The following is a 14,904-nucleotide window of genomic DNA, read 5'->3' as shown; positions in this document are numbered from 1 at the left end:
ACTTTTACTAACTGTGCTGTAAAGTTTTCTCACCGGTGAATGACACATGATGTAGCCCAGCAGTTCCCAATTCCAGTCCTCACATATTTAGCATGTCTCACTTAGTTAGCACACATCTGAATCAGATAACCAGCTCGTTGGAAGAGAGCTACGTGCATGAACTGTGTTTCGATTGACATGCTACCTACACAGTGTTCTTTGCTCCCTACTCCCTGAGCAGGGGAAATCCGTTGAAGTTTAGTGAGGACTGGAATTGGGATCCGCTGATGTAGTGATGAGTGTATGCGTTCAGGGGGCGTGGCTTTGGACAGCGATTGCAGGGAGGGTGGGACGTTTGCTTTCAGTGCTATCAGGCTAAAGTTAGCATTTTCCAAGATCTCCTACTGCACCTTTAATTCTGTCATGTCGTTCCAAACCTATATGCATTTCTTTCTTCTGTAGAAGACAAAAGAAGATATTTTGAAGAATGTTGATAACATTTTCTGTTCCCATTGACTTCCGTTATATATTAAATTTTCAGATGGAACTATGCCTTTAATGAGTGTCAATTCGAATGGAATCAGCCACATTACAAAAAAACTCAACATAGTCGCTACCAAAAAGAACACAATTTCGTTAGTCTACAAAGGGTCACAAATTAATTTTTGTTCTCTGATATGTAGAATCCAATATTTCTGATAAGATTTAATGTGTAACAGTTTAATGCTGTTGAAAAAGCCATCATAGTTTTACTGTAATTTCTTTCACCATCAAATGTAAAACAATTTCAGCTATATAAATATTGGCATAATTTTATAAAATGTTATGATATCAAAAAATAAATATGAATAAACATGAATAATAATATTAGATAATACATTTTAGTAATTTTTTTTCTAATAATTAACTTTTAGGCAATTACATTATTATGTTTATTACTATTATTTATTTTATTATAAGAATGTTATTTTATTATTTAGTACAAATATGTAATTTATGTTATGTTAAATATTATTTGTGTGGCTAAAACCTCACAAATACGAAGTTGTAGTCTGTGAAAAGTAAAGAAATAAACAAACAATATTATTTAATCATGAATATTTTATTTAATACAAATGTTTAATTTGGAAATTTCAATATTATGTGACTAAAACCACACACATGTTGAAGTGTATCAGAATATTTCATAGTATGTGTAAAACATAAAAATAATAATTTAAAAAAAATATTAATGAAACATTAATAGGATTTTATTAACTGATAAATTTATATAAAACATTATATATATAAAGATTAAAAATAAAGGTATATATTATGAAGGTATGAAAATTATATAGGCTATATGAAGGTTTTTCAGTCTGTTTTAAGCTGGCTGCACACTAGACGATTTTCAAATCTTAAACGATTTTAAAACCTAAGTCACCTAACCAAACCCGGAAAACAGGTCTCATCGCTTCCGCTTGTCGGAGAACGTATTGATAGCAGTATTAAAAAATGGCGATATCAATGGACTTTTAAGGTAATCAGTTAAATCAGCTAGCTGTTTTTATTGTTGACGTTTTATTCGACTTTTGTATATAAATGTTATTGAAAAGAATAAAAATTTTAAACTTTTATATATCAATCCACATATGTGATGGACATTGGTTATGATTATCTTTAGTGTCTACTTTGAAGGCATCTTGAGTAAAAAAGCTTCATATTTAACGGGCACTTGCAAAACGCGTGAACCGGAAGCAACGAGACCTGGTTAGCAGAATACGGAAGTCTGTTGCGCACCCGTATTCTCTGCTCTTATGTCATGTTTGTGGCTGCCAGGTTTTAGCTGCAGAAGCACGCAACATCCGGTAGGTGACACGCTCTCATGCTATCGCGGGTATCACCTCAGAGGCAGCCCTATGAAGAGTCCTAAATATCAAACATGAAAAAAAAAAAAAAACATGAAAAAAAATAAAATAAAATAAAATAAAATAAATAAAAAATATCAAACATGTTTGATATTTACCATTTAAGTTCGGCGACGCTCCGTCTCGATCGGGAACAGATAAATAATCGTAATGACACCACACAATAGAGGATTTTTGGACAAAAAAAAAAATCGCTTGCGACAAGCCGCAAATCGGGCCACACCCCCCGATAGTTCGGGGGTGCAAATCGGCCTTAAAATCCGTGCGGCCAGCCTTAACTGCACCTCCTTAAATTCTACATCTTGTTTGTTACCTCAATTTAAAATCAGGAATTAAATGGAAATTCATTTCAATTCTGAATGGTGCACAATCCATTCTGTCACTTGTTGTTATTGTCATAAATAACTGAACTCTTGGTGTACAGAACAGAATTCAGCAGAAGCGAAGTAACAGCCGGATTGAGCTGCACTGTGTGAATGGCCGATGCATAAATTCCACCAAAGCACACCTGATAGAACAAAACATTTATAGGAATTCATAACAAGAACCTGAAGCCTGAGAGCAAAATATTCAAAGCTAATAACACGTTGCTTCTACTTCGCAGCAGGTGTGTTTGTAACATGTACCGTTTGCACGCTTTTCAATGTGTTTAAATATAGCTGTGTAATTTGTAAGCGCAACTACAGCATGCATTGTTAGTCTGCACGGTGCAGGAAGAGCTAATCAGGCAGCAGGTATGTGCAGCGGGAGCTAACGTGATTTAGTCTGCACGCCCAACGGATCCTATGGCTCGTAAGTGGCTGTGATGGATGAGCAGGTCCACACACACACACACACACACACACACACACAAAAAGCCTAGAACCCAGAGCGAGGCCCGTCAGAGCGGTGCCGACCCCGGTGTGACATCACCCAGCGCGAGAGCGTGTTTCTGTTGGCCTGTAAGTGCTATTGCTTCTCCTCCATCAATAATGCAGCGACTTGAGTTGTTGTTCCTCAGCAGTAAAGCTCACATGAGTGCAGCAATTAAGGCAGCACGACCTCCGATCGTCTCAGGCTTCACCCCACAGCCCTGGGCAATGGATCGGAGAGGATCTGTCCTCTAAAGGGCAGGGGCGGATGGTTTTAAACAGGACCAGAGACCATCTGGCAGGGGCCCTGCTGCGGTAACCTGACTAAACATTGGTGAAGGGGAGATGCTTTGTGCTCACTGTTGTCCATTAAAACAGGGATGTTTTCAGAAAGCAGTACAGGCTTTATCCCACCGTAGCATTCGTAGATAGGGAGGCTGGAAACACTAGCATGGAAACTGACACACAGCATACGTGACCTGACTCCTGTACTGTTGTTGTTTTTAGAAAGAGGTAGAGTAAGATATATCTGGATTAATATTAATCAGTTTAATTAGTAATTAATTTCATTACGTGCCATTTAAAATGTAAAAAATATATGCAATTAAAAAATATATTTATAAATATTTAACTAGTTAATTATGTTAAATAATATAATTATGTAAAATAGTGGAATTTATAAATTTGACCAATATTTAACTAATTTATTTATATTTATTTTTCAATTTATTTTATTTTCATTGTCAGTACATAGACTGGGAATTGAAATAAATATTGCGAAATGACCACTTAATTTTTTTAACTTGTTTTGTAATATCTAAAAATTCGTAACAAAGAGGCCAATTTACTTGAAAGCACAACTGCATAGGATATTAAGACTTGTTTTCATACATTTATGGTGAATTTGTTTCTTTTGTTTTTTTTAATAACTTGTTTTATACTTAAAGCAATTTTAAAATAAAATAGAATTAAGCGTACATTCTCTGAAAAGAAGTCTTAATATTTAATGCATTGTCGCATCAAGTACTTTTATTTAGTTTTAAGGATTTGTTGATATTTTAATTGGATAAAAAGAATGTTGAATTATGCTTAAATATTTAATTTTGTTTATGTAAATATAATTAGAAATACAAATACTAAAAATACATAGACTGGCTTTTTTTTTGGGTCATATACAGTTAGGTCCATATATATTTAGAATGGCACAATTTTTTAAATTTTTTTAGTAACCAGGGTTACTGGTGTTTATTGATGGCGTGACAGAGCAGAGAAGCAGCCGGATGAATTCTGAAGTGTATAGGGATATACTCTCTGCCCAGATTCAGTCAAATGCAGAAAAGTTGATTGGGGTGGCGCTTCATGCTACAAATGGATGATGATCCAAAACATACTGCAAAAGCAACCCAGGAGATTTTGAAGGTAAAAAAGTGGAGTATTTTGCAATGGTCAAGTCAATCTCCTGATCTCAACCCAATTGAGCATGCATTTCACTTGCTGAAGACAAAACTAAAGGCAGAAAGACCCACAAACAAACAACAATAAAATAAAAATTGTTGTATATTCCTAATGTTATATTTTTGTTCAACCCCTTGAATTAAAGCTTATATATATACCTAAATAGAGGCCAACACTGAACAAGATATTAAAACTTGTTTTATTACATTTTTTATCTTGAATATGTTTTTTCTTTTCTTATTTACTTGTTTTTAACTTGTTTACACTTAAAGCAAGTAAAAAAAATCTGTGCAGTGAGACAAAACTTCTCAAGCAGTGTTGTATGAAATAAATAGATTTTAGAGGACTTTAGATGTTTTAATTGGAATATAAGAGAAAAAACTTGAGCATAGTATTTTTTTAGCCTAATTTGGGGGCTTTTCTTGATAAATATTGATATATGTGATTGATTAGTTAATTGGCTCATCTAGGTCTGTAGTTGTGGTGTAATATATTTCAGACAAACCTGCCCCTGAGCACACCTTCAAAAGAAAATGAACTCTCTGCACTTTACATATCAGTCAAACAGTGTCTTGGTTAGAAAAAGATGTAATGTGAAAGGTCAAAGGTCTGGCGGCTGTGTGAGACTAAGCTGACAATAACCCTTTACATCTAAAAGAGAAATGATGTCGACCAGCAATTAAATGACATAAAATTATTAGACACTGATCTCTTTTCAAACAAGATGACATACCTTTTTTTAGTCAGCGGTGATTCTCTGAGCAGGTGTTATGTTGCATGAAGGATTTCTGCACTTGAATTGACGCTGTATGAGTTTGTAAGACTCAATGACATGACTCAGAAGTGTTCAGAACGGTCATGATGAGATGATGTGGAATTTTTACCTTGAAAATGTTGATCAAGAGTAGGGTTAGGAAATGCATCACAAGGTTATTTTTTACATGATCTGAGTCAGTGAATCCCTCAGAAAGTCTTTGCAATATTTTAATGGAGATAGGAGCGATAAGGAGTTATTGAGTTTCACCAGAGCTTTGCATTTGCAGTGGGGTCTGTTCAGATCATGTCAGGTTTTGGTGGAAGTTCACTTATGAAATAAATTCATGCTTAGACATGTTTGGGGGTTTTAAACTGTGAAATGAAATGCAACTCAGTTTTTAGATCGTCTTGTTTGGATCATTACAGTGACTATATGATAATATGTTGTTGATGAATAAGTTTAAATACTAATAATAAGAAGTTTTAATGATTTGAAGAAAATAGGTCTCTTATACTCGTCAAGGCTGCATTTATTTGATCAAAAATACAGTAAAAACAGTAATATTGTTAAATATTATTACAATAAAAAAAAAATTCTATTGTAATATATTTTAAAATGTAGCTAATTTATTCCTGTGATGCAAAGCTGAATTTTCAGCATCACTACTCCAGTCTTCAGTGTCACATGATCCTTCAGAAATTATTCTAATATGCTGATTTTCTGCTCAAGAAACATTTCTTATTATTATTAATTTTGAAAGCCATTGTGCTGCTTCATATTTTAATCCATTTTTATACTTTTTTTTTTTCAGGATTCTTTTTGAAATCAGAATTCATCAGCATTTATTTGAAATCTTTTGTCAAATTCTATAAAAGTATTATGTATATTATTTAGCAAGGACATATTAAATTGATGAAAAGTGACAGTAAAGAGATTTATAATGTTACAAAATATTTTAAATAATATTTCAAATTTTTATTCATTACAGAATCCTCAAAGAATGCATCACAAAAAAAAAATTAATTATTTTATTTATTCAGTTTATGTGACATTTTCATCGTTATATCTGTTCAGATCTGTAGCAGTAACAGCTACTGCTACAGATCTGAAGAGATATAAAGACAAATAAAATGTTTCTTTTGCTCTACTTATCGCCCTGCAAGCAAGATATAACCCAGCGATAGGCTCTTTAAATGGCATTTCAGCCGTGCAGTGGAAAAAAATATTGTGTTTTCAGGGCAGGTTTGGTTTTTTTTTTGCTGTTTGAGATTTGTTTTGCGAGGCGCTCTGGGGCAGCCGAGAGACATTTAATTACACAGAGAAGCAGGGAGAGGCGTTTTCATCAAAAGTTGTAATTGCGTTATAAAGGAAAGTCTGTTCTCCCGTTTTGTCTTTTCCTGATATTGTGCTGTTTGTAAATATATACAGAGGGGAGAGAAATTACAAGGATATTTGCATTTCTCCCCCCTCGGCGCTCCTGACTTGAACGAAATTAATTTAAATGAAAATAAGTTATGGAAATACCACAGGAGAAATTTATACGATATGAAAGAAGGATTTGGGAGTCTTTTTCCCATACTTTCTCGCAGTGTTTCAAGTGCAGATTGAACGCTATGGCATACAGATATCCTGTCTCATAAATGTGAATCTGAAAATCAATAACAGAGTTTCTCCAAACGAAATGCACAAGACATTTTGAGTCTATTGAGGTTATTTCCCTCGCATGATTTGACGACGTGCTGCATTACTTAGGGGTCTGCTGAGAAACCTCATTGAATATATCACTGTTATTGGCCTTTGTCATTTTAATATCGAGTTGTAAAACTGCACATCCGAGACCATCACGTTCCAGCATTTCATACTCCGTCTAAACAGCGTCCAATTGCATCAAATCTCGCCGAAATAGCCGCAATAAAGCCTTAAAGACATAAAAATGGGGTTCAGATGCCCCAGAAGGGCCATTGGCTGGTGGCAGCAAGCGTGATCCATGTCTCAATACCGTGCTGAAAAGCATGCTGGGAGTCCGCCTGCTCTGGCACCAACTAATTAGACCACCATAATAATCAGAGCTGCTAGAAGCAGTGCATCATGGGAAACGCTTACACTATTAGCCCCGCTGGTTTGTCTTCATCTTAACAATTCACAGGAGTCACATGACACGTGCCGCGTGGATCGACGCCCTGTTATTCGACTCCGCTGTTGATTCTTCATAATTTAACTGGGAGAGGAAAAAAATATTCAAATCATATGTAATTGTTACATCGCAATAGGGAAATTAAGCGACATGCTACAAGGGGCTGCTCCAATTACTGGCCTCGTTAAAGCAATTGAAATGACTTGATGATATTATAAAAGTTTAATGTCTGTAAGTGGAGCTATAACCGTGTAAAGCGGTGAAGGTAGCGCTAGGAATACTCATTCATCATGGGAACTTCTGTGTGGATTATATTCATTTGTTGGAAATGGCTGAAGCTGTCTGAAATGTTAACTGTGGTGCTAAAACTCTTCTGTCTCTGTTTCTCTTTCAGAACAGACCGTTCTCATTTTTCACTTTTTAGCCAGAGTCCAGCCAGAGAATATATTTTGAACTACAAGAAAAGGAAACTGGATTTTTACAATTTACGAAGAATATGTCATTGGTTTTCATTTATAATATATTCAGTTTCTGCAAACATTTGGAGAGAACTGTGGAATTGACCGTAATATCAGACTTTGAGCTGATGTAAATTTGGGTATCATCAGCAAAAAAAAGTGATACCCGGCCTAGACCATATTTCCTAGTGATTTGCCCCAGAGGAAGAATATAACTACTAAAAGTAAAGGACCCAAAACAGACCCCTGATGAACACCATGACTGACCTGATCAATGTCAGATTTGTTGTTTCCTAAAACAACAAACTGGGAACAATTAGTAAGGTAGGATCTTTTTAGATTAGATTTTTCATCTAATATGATAATAATTATCGAATAATTATTGTTTTTTTATAATAACTAAATCATTTTTAATTTTTATATTTTAATATAGTTTGCATTCATTTATTTTAGTAATAAATATTATTATATTATATTGTAATATATATTATATTATATATTTTTCATTATATATTATTTTAGATTAGATTAAATTATATTATAATTGATTTCAGTTTTTTCAATTAACAAAAAAAGTTTTTAAAAGTTTTTTAATAGTTATTAGCTTTAGTTACCAATAATTACACTGGCGTGGTGTTTTGGAAGTAGTTATGAGGGTTGTTTCTATAGGGTGTTTTTAATGTTTGCTGGAGGTTTGTCTGTTTTATTGTTTGCCAGATGATTATTGCAAGTCTAATTGCTTAGGAAAGTAAAAGCACACATTTTATTGTTTAGCTGCATGATTTAAGATATCAGAACAGAACGATAGAGTCCCTTTATTGCTGTGCTTTCTGCTGAAGGTATCTGCTTGTAATGTGGTGTGTGTGTGTGCGTGTGTGTGTGTGTGTGTATTTCGACCATGTCTGCTGTCGGGTTTAACGTGTCAGTAGCTCCACACTTTAGTGTATTGATCTGTCCGAGAGCTGCCATGTGAATCCTGCTCGTGTTTCTTTGACAACTGTGGCCAATCTGCCAGGCACCCCGGTTTAGAAACCTCAGGCATTAGAGAGGTCACGCCGTCCCATGGGGGGAGAAGAAGAGTTCTCAATCTCCCATAACTTCTGAAGAGTATCTGTCTATTACATTGGTCCTGTGCTCCAGGGCTAAAGCAATCAAATCTAAAGCTCCGTTCACACTGACAGCGACAAACTGACCGGAAGTCGTTCATTTTCAGTGAGAGTTTTCAATGGCCAGTGACTTTTAGAGATGAAATCACTATCAGTGTGAACGGAGCTTCTTTCACACCACACAAATAAGCAGCATGTATTTATTTCAGTGTCAATATTAAAAAGTTACTAACAATATATTGCCTGTCTATGAATGTTGGAAACCAAACAGTATCGGAGCCCACTGACTTCCATTGTATGGACAAAAAACTACACTGTAAAAAACGTACCGTAGAATTTACAGGATGTTACTGGCAAAAAAGTTGCCAATAAAATCTTGTAAAAATGATGTTAATTGCTGTAAAATGGATTACAGTATAATACTGCAAAGCAAATCACAGTTAATTGCTGTGTGTGAAATACAGTAATTTGTAGTATTTTTTACAGTAACATTGAATTAAACTTGTAGTTTATATTACAGCAATATTTTGTAATCTCACGAAAGTACAGTATTTACCTGGCAACAAAAGTTGCCAATAAAATCCTGTAAATACCCCTAAATCCAAGATGATGTTGTAATAATTTAACAATGAAAATGCTGCAAAGAATAATTTTAACAGTAAACTGTAAAATACTGATTTAAATGAATTATCATGAGAACTGTCTTAATACATTTACAAATGAATAAAAACCAAGTCAAAGATGTTGCAAATAAATATTTATTAACACTGGCAGAAAGACATTGCAAGGCTTTTACTGGTAAAAATAAAAATGTCAGTCTTTCAACAGTTAAAATCTTATAAAAATAACATAGCATCACGAAATAACTACAAATAACTGTTATATCACAAAAAATAAGCCATATTCGGAGTAGAACATTTACTTTCTATAAAAAAATTAAGGTCAATCAACAGAATTTGTATAATTTTGGTTAAAGGATTAAAATAAAATGCTGGAATCAACATTATACCACAAATTCTGTTGTTTGAGCTTATGTTATATTAAATTTAGAATATTCCTGCAAAAGACAATTTAATAAATACATACTGAAAGTCCATCAACTTTCTGAGATGAGTACACACATGAGGGTTGTCCCTCTTCTCTGAGACCTTTCCACTTGTTTTGCCTCTATGTATATCCGTCTTGTATCCAGTGAGTGTTGCGATTCCAACAAAACATCTGCACATAAAAACAAGCAGAAGCTTTAGAATAAAGTTCAGTATTGAATGAAACTAGCTCAATAAAATAAATGTAAAAATGCCACTTATACAATACAATCAGCATTTACCATACTTAAACTAAATAAGCAACCTTTTTCACAAATGAAATTACTCAAGTAAAACATGTTACCTTTGAAATTAATTCAAGTGTGCAAAAGTCGCCTGCTCCCGGGACGCCAGGCTGAAGTTGTAATAAGACTGAAAATCCAGCCGCAAAGTTGAAGTATGAATTCACAACCATGTGACCCTCGAATAGGCCTAGTCAAAAGCCACTGGGTGCACCTGAAATGAATAAATAGAAGCAATAATGTAACTTACAATACAGTATTTCAATATAAAATGTAATCTAAAATACAAGTTTATCAAATGATTTACAAGAGAATTAATAAGAATTAATACATTACCTAATATAATCAGCTTCAGAGAGTCTTGAAGCATCAAACATTTCTCCACATCAGCTGCTATTCTTTGCACCTACAAGAAATAATGAAAATGATCTTGTGATTTAAAAAAACGAAATGCATTTACATAAATGAGACCAAAATGAACACCCAAAAAGGCATATATTTTTTTTTATATTTTATTTGATTAATAAATAATTTATAATGCAAAATTACAACTGTGTTATGACATTAATGTTTTACATTAATTTTTGAAATTACAAATAAGAAACGTTGTAAAAATGCAATTTTTTTAACGTAAAACTAAACCGCCATTGCAAATGGTGGCAGCAAATAATTTAATGAGTGAGTCAATTGAGTCATTCATTGAACCGATTCGTTCAGGATGCTGAATCATTCAGTAAAAACACCGCAGAGTTTTGCTTTTGATCTTTGTTTGGAACGATTTTCGTTGGTGAAATAAAACAACAGTCAATATTGTGTCTAAAAAGTAAGTAACTTAATGTTAACTAATTGTTTATTGAACTACGTAAAATTTGCAATCGTGATAATCAGCAACAGATGATCTGTTGTTGATATTGTTACAGATCACTTGGTATGCTGCTTAACAATATCATGTGTTATAAATAAACTCATCAGTTTGAACATTTACCTCATGTTTCTTCTGTGAGTTTATGTGTGCTGTTAAGGTTATTTGTTTGTTGAATGTAACATTAGTAAAATCAGAATCAGTCTTGCGATTCGATGCTTCCCTACTTATTATAATTATTTTTTTTTTTCACTCAAGTTTTAATCAGGCTAACTTGTCTAATCCGGCATGTAACGTGAAAGATGTATTCCACAAGCTTTAATGTGGAGTACAACTACAGTGGCAATAGACACAATTTCTCATTTACATGTTGTTTCTAATTATAGTAAGATGGCACGTCAGTATGGGACAGTTGAAAACATAAACAAATGAAATTTCACATATTTTGCTGTTCGTCAGTTATTTCGACAGATAGAAGTTAATGTTACTATGACACTCATTCACACTGGGCATTACATTAAAAGTTGGGTAAACACGACTTTAAATGCTCTCAATAAGAAAATTAAACTGCCAAAATGAGAAAAATGCAGCATTCAGCCTAACTATGCTATGATAGCAGTTTCCATCTTACTGCACATAAGTTACCGAGGCCGCTTGTCTAAATGTGTGATAGCAGGCTATTGTGACATGATATCACTTATACGTTAACTTAAATAAATATAAAATGATATATTTCTTAAGTGAACTTACCAGGAATTATGAATAAAGCCTCTAATCTTCAATCGTTCTGGCACTGCTCCAGTGGCTGGATTTCAGATTTGAATGATGCGCGCGCAATCCCATAATGCCACACTACAGTAAAGTAGTGTAAAAAGCAGGAGCTACGGTGATAACACCTGCTTCTTGTAAATTAATTACAGTTGACATGGAAATATACAGTTAACAACTGTAAAACCTTATTTGACCCATAATGCATTGCGAATTACAGCTAAATCTTGTAAAATGTTTAAACAGTAAAATTTTGTAATTTTTTACAGTGTAGAGACTTTTCTCAAAATATATTTTGTGTTTTACAGGGAAAAAAAGGTCATACAGGTCTGAAATAACATGAAGTGGAGTAAATAGTGCCTGAATTTTCATTATTAGGTGAACTATCCCTTTAAGCAGCACTTTCGGTTCAGGTTTGTATTTCCATTTGTATGTTAATTAGTGCTTTTAGATTTATGAAGTTATTTGTAACTGCTTAACAGCACACTGTCAATAACCATATTATAATTTATGGCTGTCTTTAAGGAAATATTCAAAGTAGTAACACAGAAATCACTTTTTTTTTCGACTCGCGTGCTACATTTGTGTGCGGTGTGACACCTAATCTTTCTCTCACACAGAAATGCAAACAAACATGCACATACTTTGATGAAACACTGCACAGACTCGTTCATGCAAATGATGTTTAAAAATATCTGATCAAACCTAAGCTGCAACAAACGATCTGTTATTTACAGAAAGATTCAAGGGAAACCTCACCGAACCAAACGGAATTCAGAGGAATATTTTTCCTTCTGTTTTAAAGACTTGACTGACTGACATATTTCATGTTAATCATATGTACACAGAAATGTGTTACATGCATGAGAAATGATCCTGTTGTGTCGCGCAGTGATGGATGTGTCTTATGGTGCCGTAAACATTTACCAGACACTGTAGGCTTGTCATGCTCACATTTCCCAGATCTCGTGGTATAGGGCTATAGTGTGCTTACTGTGCACTCATTCTGCTTTAAAATATAAGTCCATAATACATAATAGCCCCTCCTCCAGTGAAAGAGTCCATCCTCTGTTGTCCTCTCACATCAAAATCCACCAATGTAGTTGTTTAGGACTGTTTTGGCCTATAACTAGTGCTTGATCTGTGCATATTTTGCTCCTGATTCAGATGAGGCGACAACGGTTTGTTTTAATGATGGTTGTTTCTTACAAACATGCAGCTTTTCACTTTACAAGACATTACTTGTGGACTGGATTCATGTGGATTACTTGTGGATTATTGTGATGTTTTTATCAGCTGTGTGGACTCTCATTCTGACGGCACCCATTCACTGCAGAGGATCCGTTGGTGAGCAAATGATGTAATGCTAAATTTCTCCAAATCTGTTCTAATGGAAAAACAAACTAATCTACATTTTGAATGACCTGAAATCTCAAAATGAACATTTCTCATCAAGTTTATTCAGGGTCAATTAAAATTTTCCTCTGAGTGAGATGGAAATGAAAGAGTTAAAATACAGAGAGAAAAGGAAGTGCTGAAATTAAAGAGATGTGAGAAAGGAAGAGATTAATCTGAAACTGTGGTTTTCAAATGGCTTTCAAACAAAGGATTTGAAAAATGAGCCTCCGTGTAGCAACACGTCAGCCTGATAGGAAATATGTGAACAGTAAAATACTGTGACGTTAAGTAGGTGTCACACAGCTGAGGACGTCCCAGCTCACCATCACTCTCTCTCTCTCTACCTCTCTCTCTCTCACACACACACACACACACACACACACACACATATAAATGTACAGTACCAGTGTACGTTTGATACACCAGACTGGATTTGTTTCTCAAGATCTTAAAGATTTTTGTATAGATGATTACATAATGCTTTAATTCTTCTTTTTCTATGTATAAATTAAAATGACTTTTTTCCCAAATAATTAACAAAATATATATTTTTATATATTTAACCTTTTAACTTTAAGTAATATTTGATGCACTGAAAAAATGAAATTTTGAAGTAGAAAAGCTAAAATAGTATAGTAGTAGTATGTTCTTGTAAAACATAGTCCAGTAATCTTTGTTTTATTTAGTTAGTTAGTTAGTTAGTTAGTTAGTTAGTTTGGATGAATTGGACCTGAAGGAAATGTTGTCAACAAATGTCACAAAGGGAATCATGGGCATTTGGGGGCATTTTTTTATGGGCATTTTTGTCTCAGGGCTTGCTTTTTATTGAAAAATAATAGATCTGTTAGTTAGATGAATTTCACTGTAAAACTGTCTTTGAAACTTTTTACCATGCCTTCAGTATATTTCATTTACAAATGCCTTTCATGTTGTTATATAGATTTATTTTACTTTTCTCCCAGCGGTTAAATCTGTAGATATGAAAATCCATCATAAAAAATACGATTACATATTTAACCTAATCAAAACAAATAGTGAAATAAACAAACTTTTGAATATGTATTGTGTGAAAATGATTTATATCAATTTTACACAAATTATTTCTATCCCTCAGTTGTAGTGCCATCACACACAATAATGATGCCACTAATAAAGTTTTATCAAAAGTTAGTGTTTACCAAGAAGACAAGTGTCAGTGAAGAGCTTGAGATGAAATATGAGACATGATGTAAAGACAACAACAAAAAAGTAACTTTCACTTGTGAACAGAATATAATTTCTAGCTGCAATCAAGCTGTAATTTTGACAAATTATGTAAAATGTGTTTTAGATATGCTAGCTTTGCAATGATCAAAACAACAAAATCTACAGTACCATTTTAACGTCATTTTCACCACAGAATGCTGTTAATCAAAATAAGATGTGGTGAAAATGACAGTGTTGTGGTTCTTAACATTTTATTTTCACTCTAATTGGTGCGATAATCTAACGAGAGTGCATTTCGAGAGAATTTGTTTATTTTTAGTCAGTCCTCAGGGCCAAAAGTGTCTATAGTTGAAGAAACACTCACACAGAAACATCACAGGCCTCTCCATTTAGTTTTAAGTGCCCTTCTCACAGTCAGACCTGTTATCCTGTACTTTAGCAGTCATTGACACATGAGATAATAGCTAGTGCGTAGACAAGGAGGTTGATACTTTCAGAATACCAGAAAGAGATCTTATCAGATCAAACAGATCTCCCAATCTGGTTCATCTGCCTTTCAACTTTGAAGATGGACGCTTCATTGCATATTTCTGAGAAACTCTAAATCTGTAGCTTGTCTCCTATTATTAATGACTTATTCAAATCAAAGGAAAGCGATGTATGACGCAGTTTAGCAGGTTGAATGAGATAAGCATG

General features: G+C 33.9%; 1 long non-coding RNA gene across 1 annotated transcript; it reads right to left on the bottom strand.

The window, feature by feature from the left end:
• Positions 1-9,617: 9,617 nt before the first annotated feature.
• LOC131553577 (uncharacterized) lies at positions 9,618-11,640 on the bottom strand. Its single transcript, XR_009274214.1, has 4 exons — positions 11,587-11,640; positions 10,311-10,380; positions 10,037-10,188; positions 9,618-9,865 (listed from the first exon to the last, which is right to left on the bottom strand). It is a non-coding gene; the product is annotated as an uncharacterized LOC131553577 (long non-coding RNA).
• Between the last annotated feature and the right edge of the window lie 3,264 nt (positions 11,641-14,904).

The sequence above is a fragment of the Onychostoma macrolepis genome, chromosome 14 (assembly GCF_012432095.1).
Source record: "Onychostoma macrolepis isolate SWU-2019 chromosome 14, ASM1243209v1, whole genome shotgun sequence".
NCBI classification, from domain to species: domain Eukaryota; kingdom Metazoa; phylum Chordata; class Actinopteri; order Cypriniformes; family Cyprinidae; genus Onychostoma; species Onychostoma macrolepis.
This window is presented reverse-complemented; position numbering and strand designations above follow the sequence as displayed.